The sequence below is a fragment of the Danio rerio genome, chromosome 22 (genome assembly GCF_052040795.2).
Source record: "Danio rerio strain M-AB ecotype USA chromosome 22, GRCz13ab, whole genome shotgun sequence".
In the NCBI taxonomy this organism is placed as follows: Eukaryota; Metazoa; Chordata; class Actinopteri; order Cypriniformes; family Danionidae; genus Danio; species Danio rerio.
The window spans coordinates 33,996,198-34,013,750 of NC_141042.1; the positions used below are offsets into that span (position 1 = coordinate 33,996,198).

The 17,553-nt window shown below is 37.2% G+C and overlaps 1 protein-coding gene and 1 long non-coding RNA gene across 5 annotated transcripts in view; one reads left to right on the plus strand and one right to left on the minus strand.

Annotated features, from left to right (window-relative positions):
* grip2b (glutamate receptor interacting protein 2b) overlaps positions 1-17,553 on the plus strand; it is a 396,185-nt gene that overhangs the window by 134,907 nt on the left and 243,725 nt on the right. The gene's annotated exons all lie outside the window — the stretch shown is intronic.
* LOC147838596 (uncharacterized) lies at positions 152-4,378 on the minus strand. Its single transcript, XR_015522281.1, has 3 exons — positions 3,945-4,378; positions 2,608-3,885; positions 152-2,080 (listed from the first exon to the last, which is right to left on the minus strand). It is a non-coding gene; the product is annotated as an uncharacterized LOC147838596 (long non-coding RNA).

A 17,553-nucleotide genomic window follows, 5' to 3' on the forward strand; every position in this document is an offset into this window, starting at 1 on the left:
ACATAAATGCTTAAAATAATTATATCACACTGGTGTTCCTGTGTACTACACGCATTACACCACCACACATGCTAGCTTCAAACCATCTCATCTCCCACTCACTCCAGGAAGATTACATCGCTTTACATGTGATATATTATTTAAAAGCTAGCGGAATATCCTCTCTGATGTATCCTGCGTCTTTAATGAAGCGTCTCACGTTTACACACAGGGGAGGCTGTCTTGCACCCCGAAGCGCTCTGTAATTACCAGCAAAACTGTATTATTAGGTATCACTGTTATATTGTTCCAGAGACACACACATGTACTCACTATCCTGAAATAGCACTGAATTATTCCCTTGGGAATTAAAGATCAAACCTGGAAGGCTTTTCAGTATGTGTTTCCAGGCTAATCTGCTTTGATTCGATATTGTTGGCATTTGTTCACTAAGGCTGCGATGTCACGACACCATGTTTTAAAAGCTTCCAGACAGTGTTAAAATAGATTGTGTTACAGCAAAGCGAGGTCTAAATATGGCAGTAGAAGTAACTCGGGAACTTGGATGAAGTCGATGTGACAAGAATGAGAGAGTGATCGACTCTGGTCTGCTAAATATATCCTGCCTTTTCTGAAAACACACCTGGGCAATCTTCTTTAACTTTACAAAAATAAATGCTGGAAGAGGTGCAGGGGCTCACAAAAGAAGCTTTCAATGTGTTTTGGATTCACGTTTTTTGATGGTAATGGTAATGAAATCAGTTCCCTTAAATTAGATCCCCTAAGCTCCCTAAAAGGCTACTGACCAATTGGACATTAAACACTTTTGTCTTTTTTCAAGTTTTTTCAATTGATATATATATATATATATATATCAGTTTCCCATCCACACAACGTTTGCCATATTTCAAGAAACTTTGTAAATGAAAACATTGTAATGAAGTAGTAGACATTGTAATAATATCAATTGTTATTGAGTAATTGTTATGGAGATTATTGAAATAGTAGTTCATGTAGTAGTAGATGTCATTGGTATAGTAGTAGCAGAAGTAGTAATGGTGTGGTTGTTACAGTAGTAGTAGTCGTTGTTGGTGTAGTAATATCAGTAGTAGATGTTGTTGATGTAGATGTAGAAGTGATTGTGGTGGTGGTAGTGGTAGTAGTAGAAGTAGTAGTAGCAGTAGACGTTGTTGTAGTAGTATCAGTATTAGTAGACATTGTAGTAGTAGTAGTCTTGGTTGTGGCTGTAGTAGAAGCAGTAGTAGTTGTAATATAAGTAACTTTCTGTAGTAGTAGTTGGTGTAGCACTTGTGATTTATTATTATTGTTGTCATTTATTACTGTTGTCCTTTCTTTCTTTTTACTCTCATTTTTACTATCATACATTAATAAGCATTGTTGTCACTCCCTACCTCTGACTGGTTTCTTTCTATATGTTTTATCTATATCTGTGACACTTGCTTCATTTATTGACTGTTATTGTTTCTTATGTATGTACTCTGACCTGTCCACCAAGTTACCTTTACATGCATACACACACTCACATGCACACACTCAAGGACATACCAGTACATGTCTATATTGTTGTTGTTTTTGTGTTGTTTTTGTTTCGTTGCTTTGTATTTGTTATTTGTTGATGTTTTCTTGTATTTGTATGATTTTTGCATATTCTAATAAAAAAAAAATTAAAAACATTGTAACAGAAGACAGCTAGCGAAGTGCTATGTAGGTAAACCTCACTGCTTTGACCTCAAAAGGTGCTCAAGCAACAGACGCTAGTGGCCATGGTCTTTAGCCTTTTTGTTAGAGCAACCGACTCCCATGCAAAGAATCGGCGGTTCAATCCCATCTCAGGCCAGGTTGAGTGCAGCACGACCAGTGGGTTACACGTGGGGGCTCATCCGGGATGGGAGTGAGGTTTGTCCCTGTTAAAAAACAGAATAAAAAAGTACAATGAACAATGCTAAATCAAAGTAATTTAGGCTGATACAGTATGTTTAGAAACCATACTCGAATTTTGGCATACTAATCTAGGAACTGTGCTGCTGTACCATGGCTGCAGCAGGCGCAATGATATTTCGCAGAACTGTTTTTTAGTTACCTACTGTTACGACGGGGGAGGGAGTGACAGATGCAACTGAGGTAAGATCCAATATGCAGGTTTATTCAGCATCAGGCAAGCTGTGGTCAAATCAGGTACAAACGGGTATGTGCAGGCAAATCCAAAATCGTCGTCAGGCAAACAGGCAACAGGTCACAAGGCAGGCGGCTAAACAGGAAAACAGGGAATACAAGGCTAGGGTCTAACACGGAGAAACAAGACAGGGAAACGCGTTGTAATGTCACACTGGATAAACAAGACTCAGCAAACTGGAAGGGTGAATGTGTGGCTTAAGTATGGTGATATCAGTCTGTGACAAGGTTCAGCTGGTGCTTACAATCAGGATATATGAATGAGCAGGCGTGCGTGTCTGGGAGCAGTGCATGTAAGAATGTGTAGTCCTGGGGAATGCGGAAATGTAGTCCTGAGAGTTCGTGTGAGAACCAGCGATCTCTGGGAAGCGATCGCTGGTTGTGTGACACCTAGAGAGGGACTTTTTGCAGGCGGTGTAATATCATTCTGTCTGCTGCATCAATGGTACAGCAGCAAACTTCCTAGATTATTATGCTAAAATGAGAGAATACTCAGCAGGCACATAACGTCAACATGACATCAGATTGACGTTGTACCCCAACATTGTGGGGTGTTGCAATTTGGGTGAAAATTTAAATCGGGTTGATGTCAGAACCCAATGTCAGACTGACGTCGGTGTCCATTGTCGGACAGATGTTGCATTTTGGTCACTTACTAATCCAACCTAAAAACAATCAAAAATCAACGGCTAAGGGTGTTACGGCTTGCCATTGTGTGGATAATACCATTAAGGCCCAATCCCAATTCTATTTTTGTAGCCCTACCCCTTCCCTTTTCCCTTGGCCCTTAAAACCGAGGGTTAAGGGGAAGGGCTTCTAAATGTACCCATAAAAAAAAGGGACATCACTACAGCACCTTCACACGTCATCATATGTCATCAAGATCTCATGCTTCAGATGAGATCAGACGATCGCGACTGCTGTAGTTTTTCCTGTTGCTTTATTTTTTTGGTATTTATCTTCAGTAAATCACTAAAGGCATATATTATGTAATTATAACCATCTAATGTGGCAATAAGATCGTAGCTATACTGCGCATTTACACAATGACCATATTAATCTATCTAAACAAACAAAAAAAACAACAATAACATTATAGCAGACACTGTATAAAGCCCATTTCCAGACACTACACATGTCTGACAGGGTATTCCAGTGCCATTGAGTGTCAGAATGTTGTGGGACTGCTATACAGGAGTTATTATTATGGATTATAGGTTTTTAAATTAGCTTTTTCAATAGCATGACGATAAATGTACTTGGTTATAAATAATTTAAAAAACGTGCTTGTTTGTTGTAAAAATTCGTAATAATGACAAAAAAGACTAGTTTGTGGATCTCCTTACTTTTCTTACCCCTTGGTTTTGAGTGTGGTCCTGAAAAACCTCAGTTTGAAGGGCTATCTACCCCTTCCCCGTTGCCCTACACCTTCAAACTAAAGAGAATTGGGACCTCCCAAATACCCCTTGGGGGTAATGGAAAGGGCTGAGGGGTAGAATTGGGATTGGGCCTAAGACGTCTATAAGACGTTGGAATTTGGTTGCCATACCTGACTAATAAATATCAGTATTCTAACCTAATATTTACATCTATTGACATTGTGTACCTAATGGATAGTTCCTAGACATATTGGCCAAGAAAGTAGCATCCTTTCATATTCCATCTGTTTTTTAAATGATGTAACTATAGAAAAGTCAAGTCATTACATAATGACTTGACATTACATTACATAAGTCATTACATTACATACATTACATTACATAAGTCATTACATAACTAAATTCTTTTTACATTTTTCAAGCAAGAAGCTAAGGTCTAATTCAATTCTATTATCTATGCTAAGCTAAGCTAAAAGTGCTCCCGTCAGAATCTGAGATCGGGTTGTTTCAAAATGGTAAAACGCAACTGTTTAAGTGAAGTTTCACAAACTAATTTTGAGAAAAGCACATTATATGATTGATCATGGCTGGTCTCCCATCTGTAATTATTAGTAAGCGAATCAGATTATTCCAAACTCACAATAAATAGTCCGTCTAGCATACTCCCTTATCTTCATTTTTTGAAGAATCCCCCCATCCACCCCATCTCCCCCTTTTCCTCCTTTACCAGGGGGAGCTCTCGAGAACTACCTGATCAAATATCCCTTTACATGCTCATCATACGGGAGCCCTGGGCTCAATTATCTTCAAGCTTAAGGTTCTCTCTTAAAAAAAAAATGGATTGTTCCTTTATGTGTTTCTATTGTTGTACATTATAAGTTTGTGTCTGCTTAGAGAATATATTTTTAAAGCTTGTTTTCCATTCTGCACAGTTTTTTATCTCCTACACTGAACCCTACAGTGCATCTTCTCTTTAGCAACACTCACAGCAAACTTCTCAGTTATATTTAAATCTATATTCTGAACTCTAATGGGTTATGTTCTGCATAAAGCAGAGTGTTATGTTCATACATAATCCCCCTAGTTATTTAAAACATTTTATTTTACCTTTAAATGTACAAGTAAAATGTATTTGCTCTGTAAAAAACAAATGTGTTAAAAAAACAACAGAGAACAATTCTGAACCTGACTTTATCCAGTGTTCAGATTTTTGTGCTTTGTAGTCTTTGCAAATGAGCACATATTTACTCAAATAACACCTCTTTTCCACAATTGAACCTAACATTTTGTTATGTAAGTCATGTGTAATCAATCCACTGGAGTTATTCTTTACCCTATTAACCTGAAGTGTATTACTCGGTGCTTGTAAAATTGAAAGGACAGGGTCCTCTATGATCAAGACATTCATGTAATCTTTCTATGGATTCAGGTCATTTTAATGTCAATTGTAGCTAAAAATAATCCATAATGAATATGTTAAGAACAGTTATGTTATCATAAAGTAATAAAGTGTTGTTATCAGGCTTTTCCCTTTGCACTTGACCTCGAGGAGCTTTGCCGTTATTTTAATTTGCCGTCTCCACCATTTTAAATCTCATTATGGTGTAATTGAAAAAATTGTATAAGGAAAAGTGGAAGATTAAAATGCTTTGCAGAGACACACTTCATACCAGCTAGCTTAATAATGGACAAATTACACAATTTGGCCTATAAGTGAAAAGTATTTAATCATTGATACGTTTATTCATTCATTCATTTTCTTTTCGGCTTAGTCCTTTTTTAATCCGGGGTCGCCACAGCAGAATGAACCGCCAACTTATCCAGCATGTTTTTAAGCAGCGGATGCCCTTCCAGCCCCAACCCTTTTCTGAGAAACATTCACACACACTCAGTCACACTCATACACTACGGACAATTTTAACCTACCCAATTCACCTGTACCACATGCCTTTGGACTGTAGGGGAAACTGGAGCACCCGAAGGAAACCCATGCGGACATCCGCTTGATAAGTGGTGACATGTTTGTGACGTATGTAATACTGTTTCCGGGTCCAAGCTGCCACTCATTTGAGTGAAAAAATCATTCGTTTATGATCACGTTTTATTCCTATCACACATTAAAGTTAATTTTATATAGAATCATAGTGTACACAACAATCTCTGGGCTTGCTGCATAACAAATACCAAAAATGTAACAATTTATAAAAAAATAATCACTTTCTGGCCATCGGATATTAGGCATGGACATATATACTGCGATTGTGATTTTCGAAAGCCTTAAATCGCTTTGTAAACGTTTATTACCATTTCATGATTCTCCCCATTCAGTTGAATAGAGCGCTTGGACCCGGAAGCCGCTTTGCGTGACGTCACACTTAACAAGCGGATAGGGAGAACATGCAAACTCCACACAGAAATGCCAACTGACGCAGTCAAGGCTCGAACCAGCGACCTTCTTGCTGTGAGGCGACAGCACTACCTACTGCGCCACTGCGTAGCCTGATAATTTTATTGTTTATACATAAATTTAAATCACTTTATACACTGTGTAACTGTTGAATGCAATGAATAATATAAATTTGACTTTAAATAAATTTAACTTTAAAAAAAGCTTCAAGTAACATTATAGTAAAGTACATGAATTGTATGGCGAGGCAGTGGCGCAGTAGGTAGTGCTGTCGCCTCACAGCAAAAAGGTTGCTGGGTCGCTGGTTCGAATCTTGGCTCAGTTGGTGTTTCTGTGAGGAGTTTGCATGTTCTCCCTGCCTTCGCGTTGGTTTCTGCCTCTGGGTTCACCTCTGGGTGCTCCGGTTTCCAGGAGACATGCGGTACAGGTGAATTTGGTAGGCTAAATTGTCCGTAGTGTATGAATGTGTGTGTGAATGTGTGTGTGGATGTTTCCCAGAGAGGGGTTGCAGCTAGAAAGGGCATCCGCTGCGTAAAAACTTGCTGGATAAGTTGGCGGTTGATTCCGCTGTGGCGACCCTGGATTAATATAGGGACTAAGCTAACAAGAAAATGAATGAATGAATACATGAATTGTCCTGAAATTTTATTAAAAATATATAATTATTATCTTTAAAACATAACTTTTAAATATTTATTTTGTCTTCAGAAGGCCAATGTTATGTTTTCTTGTACCAGGCAGGATTTGTGCTCTCTCTTGTTCAAGGTCTCAGTTGTACATTCGACTGGTTCTTCAGGTCAATGATCCATTGAATTCAGCCAGCAGAGAAAACCATATGAAACCGAGTCTCCGGGGATTGCAAAGGGCTGACAAACACCAATCCACTGCTGTCTTTTGACCTCTGAAGTTTTCAAGTTTGTGTCATTGTGGCTCCGTGTCCTGCTAGCAGATGAGCATAACCGAGCAAACCATTACGTATATTACACATTCACATGAACCTTCAGAAATCAGTCGAATATTTGGATTTGCTGCCCAAAACAACAACAACAACAACAACAAAAATATTATTATTGTTATTGTTGTTGCTCTAATTATTCTGTTATGAGTACAAAATATTCAGCTTTCTTTTATGAAATGATTTCTAAAACAGAAATTATGTGAATTGTGCTAAAGATTCAGCTTTGAAATCACAGGAAATAATTAGCATTTTATTTTAAATTATACAAATATTTAACATTTTTATTAATTTAGGTCAAATAATGCATATTCAAGGAGACTTTTCTCAAACAAAACAAATAAGACATTTACCTGTTAAATAACCTTTGACTGATTGAGTAATGTAATTCAGCCCTCAATGTAACCTGAATATTTTGAATAGCTTTTTTTCTCAAGCTGTCTCCCTTCTGTACTCTGCCTCACTGACTCTTTTGCCCCCACTCTCCTCTAACTTATACTCCTCACAATCACTGCACTGTTTAACATTTGCACATTTAAAATTTGCACATATTCATTACACTACATTGCACTGATTCACTGATTTGAACTGTACACACCCACTGCACATATACATTTTTAATTATGTTTACTATCTGCACACTTCTGATTATTAAAGGCAACCTGTACATATATTAATTTACTGTAAATCTCTGTTCATAGCTAATACAAGCAGTGAATAATGTTTATAGTACATCCATCTGTAAATATCACCATAGTTTTTCTAGAACTGCACTTTATAACTTATATCTGTATCCTTCACTTGCTGCTGTATCGCACTGCTGGTTAGACCTAAACTGCATTTTGTTGCATTGTACTTATACATGTGTAATGACAATAAAGTTGAATCGAATCTAATCTAAAAACAAACACATTGTAGCAGATTGCATGTTTGTAGCATTAAATTCCATGCTAAAAAATTATTAACTAAACATGTTGCTAGCATGATTTACGGTACTGGCAACATGTTTTAGCACGCTGCTAACATTTTAGCACAATTAGCCACACTGGTAAAATCTTTTAAAATACTGTTAGCGTGTTTAAATGTAATTAGGTACACTGCTAATGTGTTTAATACATTTATTGGATGTTTCTAGCATGATTTACTACACTAACAAAATGTTTTAAAACCTTGCTAGCATGTTTCTAGCAGGATTTATCACATAGCCAACTGGTTGTAACACACTGCTAGCATGTTTCTAGCATGATTTATCACATAGCCAACTGGTTGTAACACACTGCTAGCATGCTTCTAGCATGATTTACCACACTGCCCAAAATTGTTAAGACATTGCTTGCATGTTTCTAGCTTGATTTAACAGACTGCCCTAAATGTTTTAACACACTGCTAGCATGTTTCTAGCATGATTTATCACACTACCCAAAATGTTTTAACTCATTGATAGCATGTTTCTAGCATGATTTATCACACAATCAACATGTTTTAACACACTGCTAGCATGTTTCTCACATATTTTAACAGACTGCTAAAATGTTGTAACACACTGTTAGCATTTTAGCACAATTAGTCACACTGGTAAAATATTTAAAAATACTGCTGGCATGTTTAAATGGAATTAGGTACACTGCTGACATGTTTTAGCACATTTATTGCATGTTTCTAGCATGCTTTGACAGACTGCTAAAATGTTTTAACAGACTGCTAGCCTGTTTCTACCATGATTTAACAGACTGCCCAAATGTTTTAACACACTGCTAGCATGTTTTTAGCATGATTCATCAAACAATTAACGTTTTAACACACTGCCCAACATGTTTTAACACACTGATAACATGATTCGAGCATGATTTAACAGACAGATAAAATGCGTTAACACTGCTAGCATGGTTTAACACATGTACTAAGATGTTTTATGATGTTGCTAGCATGTTTCTAGCATGGTTTAACACACTATGATGTTTTAACATACTGCTAAGTTTTAGCATGGTTTATCACACAGGGAAAATGTTTTAACACACTGCCAGCATGTTTCTACCATGATTTAACACACAACCCAAAATGTTTTAACACACTGCTAGCATGTTTCTAGCATGATTATTACACCACTAGCATGGACTCATAGATATATACATTAGATGTCGCCTACCCTGTTTAGGATCTATGATCGGGAGTTTTCCTGGTGGTTAATATGCAAATATTTTTTAACGTACGAAAATTATAATTACAGATCACTTTTCTACATTGATGGTTAAGTGATCACACAGGTATTCCTGACAACAAGCGTGTGTTTATGTGCATGGAAATGTTTTATCCTCCCTCCCAGTTTAATTTGATCTAATCCATGTCCTGAAACACACTTTCACTGCTCATGCTTTCACTTCTCATTCTAAAGGAGCGATTTGTTTGTGAGTGATCTTCGTTATGAACTACTTGTTCACTTAGCCGACAATAATACAAGTTTTTAGCACCACAGCATCTTGTTGTCATATATTATTTACATTGTTTGCTTATTTTATTCAACAAAACTAGCATGAGCCTGGTATTTAGTGCGAGTTAGTGCTACTTTGCCTCATGGTAAATGCAGTAAGTGGCTTTAATATCATCAATAATATCACTTTTTTAAGCACAAACATTTATGACATACACAATTGTAAAAAACAAAAACAAAAAAACAAAAACAAATCTTACTTATGAAATGTTCTGCCTTTATGCTTTGTTTTCTTTGTTTACTTGTTACTACACCTGTACACAATTCTAAAAGTCCAGCATCTTCAAATGGCACACTGTCTTGACTTGTGCGGTTGAATGACACTTGTCTGGGAGCACTGTGTAAATGTGGCGGCGCTTTTGACACATGCTCAGGATGATATCTAGTGTATATATTTATGGCATGGACTAACACATGCTGGCATGTTTAATCACGATGCTATCAGTTTTTTTTTAAGCATGAAATACACAACCAAAAGTTAATGCAGCTTTTCTCCCTCCTATCGCCTCCATCCTCATCTCTTCAGATACATCCACAAAACATCAACATTCTGCAAAAGAAAGAGAGAGAAAAAAGCAGCAGCTTTCTGATGCATCATGGGAATGGCGAAGGCGTCCGAGATTTTTTTTGGGAAGGAATCCGAACAGATTTGATTTCGCAGTGAATTTAGAATGATGAATGCTGGCTGCGATGGGGAGCTGCAGGAAATAAGTAATCCTGTTTTATCTAGCTGTGCTGTATTATCATATTATATTAGATGTGATGGATGTCACAGGTGATGATGTGTCTTTATTGCTCAGGGGTTTCTCTTTTAGACCTCAGGAGACTCGGAGATGGTTGACCTACTGAAATCATATTTCTTCTTTTTCTGTTGAGACTAAATTCCTGACTTCAACTCCTAGAGCTTTCAAGAGTCTTTCAACTTGATACAAGTATTTAAACTGCTTTCAGTTTTTTTTTAATTAATCACACTCATGATTTTTCTAAAACTGACTCGCACAATTCCCTCGACTCTAATTGCACAATATTTATGACATCATATATCTGCATTATGTAGAGTCTTAGCTTATTTGTAGTTTTATCTGTTTCTTATGCTAACCAGTTTTTAATGAGCTACAAATGTTAAATTATACTAATAAAATGTTGTAATGTTATAAAACATTGTACTAGTGTCCCTAACCATGTTAGAAACATGTAAGCAGTCTGTTAAACATGTTACACATTAGCATGGTAAATATGATAGCAGTTGTTGGACTTTCCCTAAGTCTTTCCCGTGTTCAAAAATCGGTCAGAGGCTTCAGGTAAATTAAATCTTTTATTATATCAAGTGAACAAAGTTTTTAGAGTTCTGGGCAGTGATTGGGCAGTCTGAAGCACATTTTCCATACATTTACACTATTTATCGTTGTCTGTCCTCAGCCCTGCCTAGGGCACTTCATTTGTTTTCTCAACCAATGGTAGGCCACCTGGCGACGCAGTGGCGCAGTAGGTAGTGCTGTCGCCTCACAGCAAGAAGGTGGCTGGGTTGCTGGTTCGAGCCTCGACTCAGTTAGAGTTTCTGTGTAGAATTTGCATCCTGCGTTCACGTGGGTTTCCTCTGGGTGCTTCGGTTTCCCCCACAGTCCAAAGACATGCGGTAGAGGTGAATTGGGTAGGCTAAATTGTTCGTAGTGTATGAGTGTGTGTGAATGTTTCCCAGAGATGGGTTGCGGCTGGAAGGGCATCTCCTGCGTAAAAATGTGCTGGATAAGTTGGCGGTTCATTCTGCTGTGGCGACCCCGGATTAATAAAGGGAGTAAGCCGACACGAAAATGAATGAATGAATGGTAGGCAACCTATCACCAGATGTCAGGCAGAAGGTTTCCCTCTTATCAGTGTTTTTCTCCTCTGCATTTGTGTTAAATAAGAGAGCAAGTTGTCAGAATTTTACTTCTCCCTTCTATCACGCTATGGAGCAAGATTATATGAGGTTGAGCACACAAACATAAGTTTATTAAATATGATTAAAGCAGGATTAAAGCGTTAATGCATAAAACAAAGTTAGAAAACATCCTTTCATATGCTAAAACTTTGAAGCTGTAGTATATCATCTTAGCAGTCATTCTAGCAATGTTCTAACACATGGCATTGATGCCCTAAATCTTGCCATGTGCTAAAACAAAAGCAGTGTGGTATAATATACTCATGTTAGAAACATGCTAGAAATGTGTTAAATCATGTTATAAACATGCTAGCAATGTGTTAAATCAATCATGCTGGCAGTGGGTTGAAACATGCTAGCAATGTGTTAACATGCTATTAGTTTGCATGATAAAAACAAGCCAATATTGTGTTAAATGATGTTAGTGCTGTACTAAAACATGAATTAAAAGCATGCTAATAATTTGTTAGATCATGTAAGCAGTGTTAAATAATGCTGAAAACATGCTGACAGTGTGCTAAAACATGTTAGTAGTCATGCTAGAAACATGCCATTAAAAGCTAAATGGTGGTAGCAATGTGCTAAAACCGTTTCATGTTTCCTAGACATGTTTGCAAAAAATATTTCCAAGAAATGTGTTCAATCATGTTATAAACAAGCTAACAATGTGTTACATCAATCATGCTGGCAGTGGGTTGAAACATGCTAGCAATGTGTTAACATGCTATTAGTTTGCATGATAAAAAACAAGCCAATATTGTGTTAAATGATGTTAGTGCTGTACTAAAACATGAATTAAAAGCATGCTAACAATTTGTTAGATCATGTAAGCAGTGTTAAATAATGCTGAAAACATGCTGACAGTGTGCTAAAACATGTTAGTAGTCATGCTAGAAACATGCCATTAAATGTTAAATGATGGTAGCAATGTGCTAAAACTGTTTCATGTTTCCTAGACATGTTTGCAAAAAATATTTCCTAGAAATGTGTTAAATCATGTTATAAACATGCTAGCAATGTGTTACATCAATCATGCTGGCAGTGGGTTGAAACATGCGTTTAGTGTGCATTATATAAACATGGCGATATTGTGTTAAATTATGTTAGTAGTGTATTAAAACATGATTAAAAAACATGCTAACAGTTTGTTAAGTCATGTAAGCTTTGTGTTAAATGATGTTGAAAACATGTTGACAGTGTGCTAAAACATGTTAATAGTCATGCTAGAAACAAAATAATAAAATGTTAAGTGATGGTTGCAATGTGCAAAAAAATGATTCATAGACATGTTTCCAAGAAATGTTTCCTGGAAATATGTTAAATCGTGCTATAAACATGCTAGCATTGTGTTACATCAATCATACTGGCAGTTGGTTGAAACATGCTATTAGTGTTACTATATAAACATAGCGATATTGTGTTAATGTTAGTAGTGTATGATGTTAGTAGTGTATTAAAACATGATTGAAAAACAAGCTAACAATTTGTTGGATCATGCATTAAATGATGCAGAAAACATGCTTACAGTGTGCTGAAACATGTTAGTAGTCATGCTAGAAACATAGCATTAAAATGTTAGGAGATGTTAGCAATGTGCTAAAACTTTAATGTTTCCAAGACATGTTTCCTGGAAATGTTTCCTAGAAATTTTATAATCATGCTAGCAATGTGTTACATAAATTATTCTGGCAGTGGGTTGAAACATGCTAGCATAGTGCTTACATGCTGTGAGTGTGCGTGATAGATAACATGTTGTGTTAAATGATGTAAGTGGTGTAGTAAAACATAAATTAGAAACATCCTAGCAATTTGTTAATCTTGTAAGCAGTGTAAGAAATCGGTGTTTCTCAACCACATTTATAGGCTCCCACCAATTCTGCATGTTTTCAATGTCTTTTTTGTGGGTCACACCCATTACAGGTCTTTCAGTCTGTGCTAATGAGCTGATGATCTGAATCACTGTGATAAATGATGTTGAACATGTTGACAGTGTGCTAAGCTAATAGTGTGCTAAGTCATGCAAGAAACATAGCATTAAAATGCTAAGTGATGGTAGCAATGTGCTAAAACATGGTAAAACATCCCAATGGTACCTTAACTTCTGCTAGTGGTGTGCTAAACCAGGGTAAAATATCCTAATGGTATCCTAACTCAAGTTTGCAGTGTGTTAAATCATGGCAAAAAACATGCTAATGGTATGTTAGCAGTGTTTTAAATCATGTTAGAAACATGCTGCAAATTTGAGGAAAATTTGAGATATTAGTGAGATCTCCGGGTAAGAATTAAGGTTAAAAATGGAGCAAAATGTGTTAGATGAAAATGTGAAGAATGTCTCATCACTCACCAACCATGAACAGAGCTTCTATTTCAAGTGCTTGACTTAATTCAATCCTAACCAGTCATATCCAGAGTGCGTCAAGTGAAATTAGGTCAGAGTACACTCTTTTCTCACTCTCATTTCTCTGTAGCTTTGATTCACTTATTTGAACAATTAATTTGTATATTTGTGGCCTTGAGTTCTTCATTTTATGGAGCATAAAGCCTGATAAAAGCAGCCGAAGTGTGATAATGGAATGTTCATCATATTTAAATGAATTATGCATGAATATTCATAACTTGCATGATTATTATTCTTTGCCCCTGCCATTTTTATTCTCCCTGTTAAAGAAATTATGGCTTATAAGACTGATCATCAATAGATTGTCTGTCTTCTAGATTTTAGTTTTAGGTCATCTATATGGTTTAAATATGAGCATTGTGCTTGGAATGTTTGTTGATTGACAATGATGAACACCGTAATAGCGGATCCAAATGCAGCATTTATTCAGCAGGATTGTCATACAGGCAGAGATTATAACAGGTTGCAAAACAGTACAACAAGGGTAATCCAAAATCATAGTCAAGCAGGCAAAGGGTCAGGCTACGCAGCTAAGGATCAATACATAGAAGAACAAAGGTGAGGCTCGGAACACGGAAGATTAGACAGGAAAATACTCAGACATGAAAACATTACAATATAGCTAAGTCCTGAGGTGTCTGTGCGTGCAGCTTAAATAGTTTGTTATCAGTCCTTGACAATCCTTCGGTGGTGTGTGTGCTATGAGTCAGAATCAGGAACATGTGTGTATGAGCGGAGTGCATGTATGGACTCACATAGCAAAATTTCTCTGGCCCAGCTCTGGCCCACACAATCAGGTTTTGCTTGGCCCACATGCCGCAGTGAATTACGGTACATGACTGGACCAAATCTGGCTTCCAGACAAGGGCCAAACACAGACCATATCTGGGCCAAGTCTCAGCCAAGTTAATAACTCATAACCGGGCCTGAACTGGGCCAGATAGGTTGGTGTGTCACGATTGCAATGAAATTGATAAACTTATGGAGTGATGTGCTTTAGGCACACTATGGGCACGCTTTTTCTCAAAGTGACCTGATTGGTAGAATTTTTTTTCTTTACTCAAAAATGATTTTAGTGTATTTTAAATGTGGGTCAAGATTGGCCAAACTCACATGGCCCAATTATCAAATTTTTAAATCTGGGCCAAATGCTACGTTTTTCACCCAAATCTTGTGTGCCGCCTTAAAAACAGTGCCACCTCTGCCAAACCCGGGCCATGTTTGGCCCACATGCTGTATGCCAGTGCCGGATGCATGCCTGCTGTGCCAGCTTTTTGCCAAATCTGGGCCAGAATTCTTTGCTACTAGGGGAGTTGTCCATGAAATGGCAAATCTGTAGTCCATCAGAGCTTGTGTTTTCCAGCCATCTATGGTGTTTTAGATCGCTGGTGATTGTAACAGTGCTAAGTGATGTTTTGTAAACAAATTTCGGGAGGAGCATGCGCAGAAGTTTCAGTATCGAATACGTCATTGACAATTATTCCATCATCAAATCAGTTCTTGAACAACCCCTATATATACCAAAGCTGTCTTACCTGCAGCATCTCACGACTTTAGCATCTCTCCACCACCCCGTCACCTCACTTCTTGCATTGCATTCCCGGGGGGAGCGTTTTGGGGCCGGGCTAGATACTTCGCTCGAATCCCAACTCTTTGTTTCCTGATAAGGGGAATAACTTGAGTTGGGGTGTCTCCTCGAGCTCAGAGCCCTCCCCCAGACAGCATGCCAAATATATTTTATACTTAAACGAATGCAAGTGTGAACTTGTGAAAGGCAGCATCTTGATTAGTTTATTCTTATAAAACAGTTCTTCAAATCACTGAATTCATAAAAAATGAACTGTATTGTGATTTTTTTTAATCATTTGTTCCAAAGTTTTATTCAAATGACCATTTCATTCAGAATTTAAAAAGACAAAGTGTTAATGAGTGAAGCTTTGGAATGAAAATTTACCCACTGTTTATTCCTCCTCAAGTGGTTCCAAACCTTTGTGAGTTTCTTCTGTTAAACACAAAAGCAGATAATTTGAATTAAAATGAAAACCTGTAGCCATTGACATCCATCGTAGAAAAAACTCCACTATTACAATTTAATGGTTGCAAGTTTCAGCTTTACTCAAAACAAAGAATAAACAGTGGCTTTTTCCCTGTAAAAAAGGTCTACTTTACCTGTAAATCCATGACAAAAGAAAGTAGTGTTACTGAGACTCTCTATGGTTGTTTTTATTATTAATTAACTTTTATTTTTTTATGACGTTGAACTGTTGTTTAAGCATATCACACAAGTAGCACTGTGAGGTATCTGTATATCAGCACTGCTGTGATTCCCTACAGATGGAAACAGTGGTGCTGATATACAGCCAGACTGTAGAGCTACTGATTTGATATTGCTCATACAATACATATAATTACATACCAGATATTTAAACAAAAAACACATTATTGTGCTTTTCCCTTTACCGTATTGTGCTTTTTACAGTTATCGTTCTTTAAAAGAGCTCTTAGGTCTTTCAAGCAGACTTTGCCTATTGATCCTTCTTCAAAATTGAATATTAGGGGTGATTGAGCTTTAGCCATATCCACACCTGAACTATTACCAGGTCACCAATTCACATGAGAACCACTGTACATCAGCATTACATATATTTAAATTAAAGTTAAAAACAAATCTCTTTACTATGGTCTGCGACTTATGATGTGATTTGGACAGTTAATGATTTGGGATTTGAACTTGTAATCGAAAGGAGCTGAAGATGCGGGGAGTGTTTTAAGGTCCACGAAACCCCCCTATTTTAGCAGGATGTTTTCACACCACTAGTTTGGAAAAAGTCAGGAAAGTGGGCGTGTCCAGCTCTGTTTAGGGGTGAGTGTCGGAGGAGGGAAAGGTGCATACAAATTTGCATAAAAATGGGAGTTTCTGTTTGGGCATGCGCTGATTTTCACAGAGGCAAAACAAACACACAGTCGCAGGGATGAAAGACACTGACTGTGTTTACATGGACACCAGTAATCAAATTATTTGCCAACTTTAAAACTTTGATACAGCATGACGAATGAGTGAAAAAAACCCTCCGCATTTCTCGGTAACTTAGATGCACTCGGTAGGTAGCGTCAGAAAGCCGTGTGTGTATAAACTATCCTCTCACAAAACGCAACTTCTTCCACTTGTTTTGACAGCACAACATGGCATCTCTCTGCCGTCTGAACACTGTAAAAACACAAGTAAAAACAGATTTGAAGCTATTATGCATATTAATGAAGTTGCACCACATACACAATAGAGCATGCTGATTGGTTTGAAACAAGTCTTTCTCATGAATGAATGCTGCACACTCAGAGACGTCCCGATGTACTCACCGGTACAGACATCTAGTCTACATGCTGAATTACATGCAAGTATCTAATCAGCGTGACGCAGCTTCAATAATTAGTTTAAAACTGGAGGAATATTTGCTCGAAATAACGCAAAAACAACCAATTTTCACTTTTTTTGCAAAATATATTTGTCCTAATAGTGTTTTTATAAGCATGGAACACATGCCTGTCAACAGCTCAAAAAATGTGTTTTGTTGTTTCGTGACCCTTTAAACAACACTTTCTCCATCTTCAATACCATAGTTTTTATTATTAGAGTTTACTAAGCAAGGCAACGAACCCCTATTTGCTCATTGTGTTTTGGATGGGTTAAATGCAGAGGACTTATTTTAAGTATGGGTTAAACCATACTTTACAAGGCTCACTTAATTTGTCATTTGTTCTATGTTGTTTGCATTGTTTATATTTATGTTTTTTTTTAGTGTATATTAAGTCTTTTATGACTCGTTCACACCGGA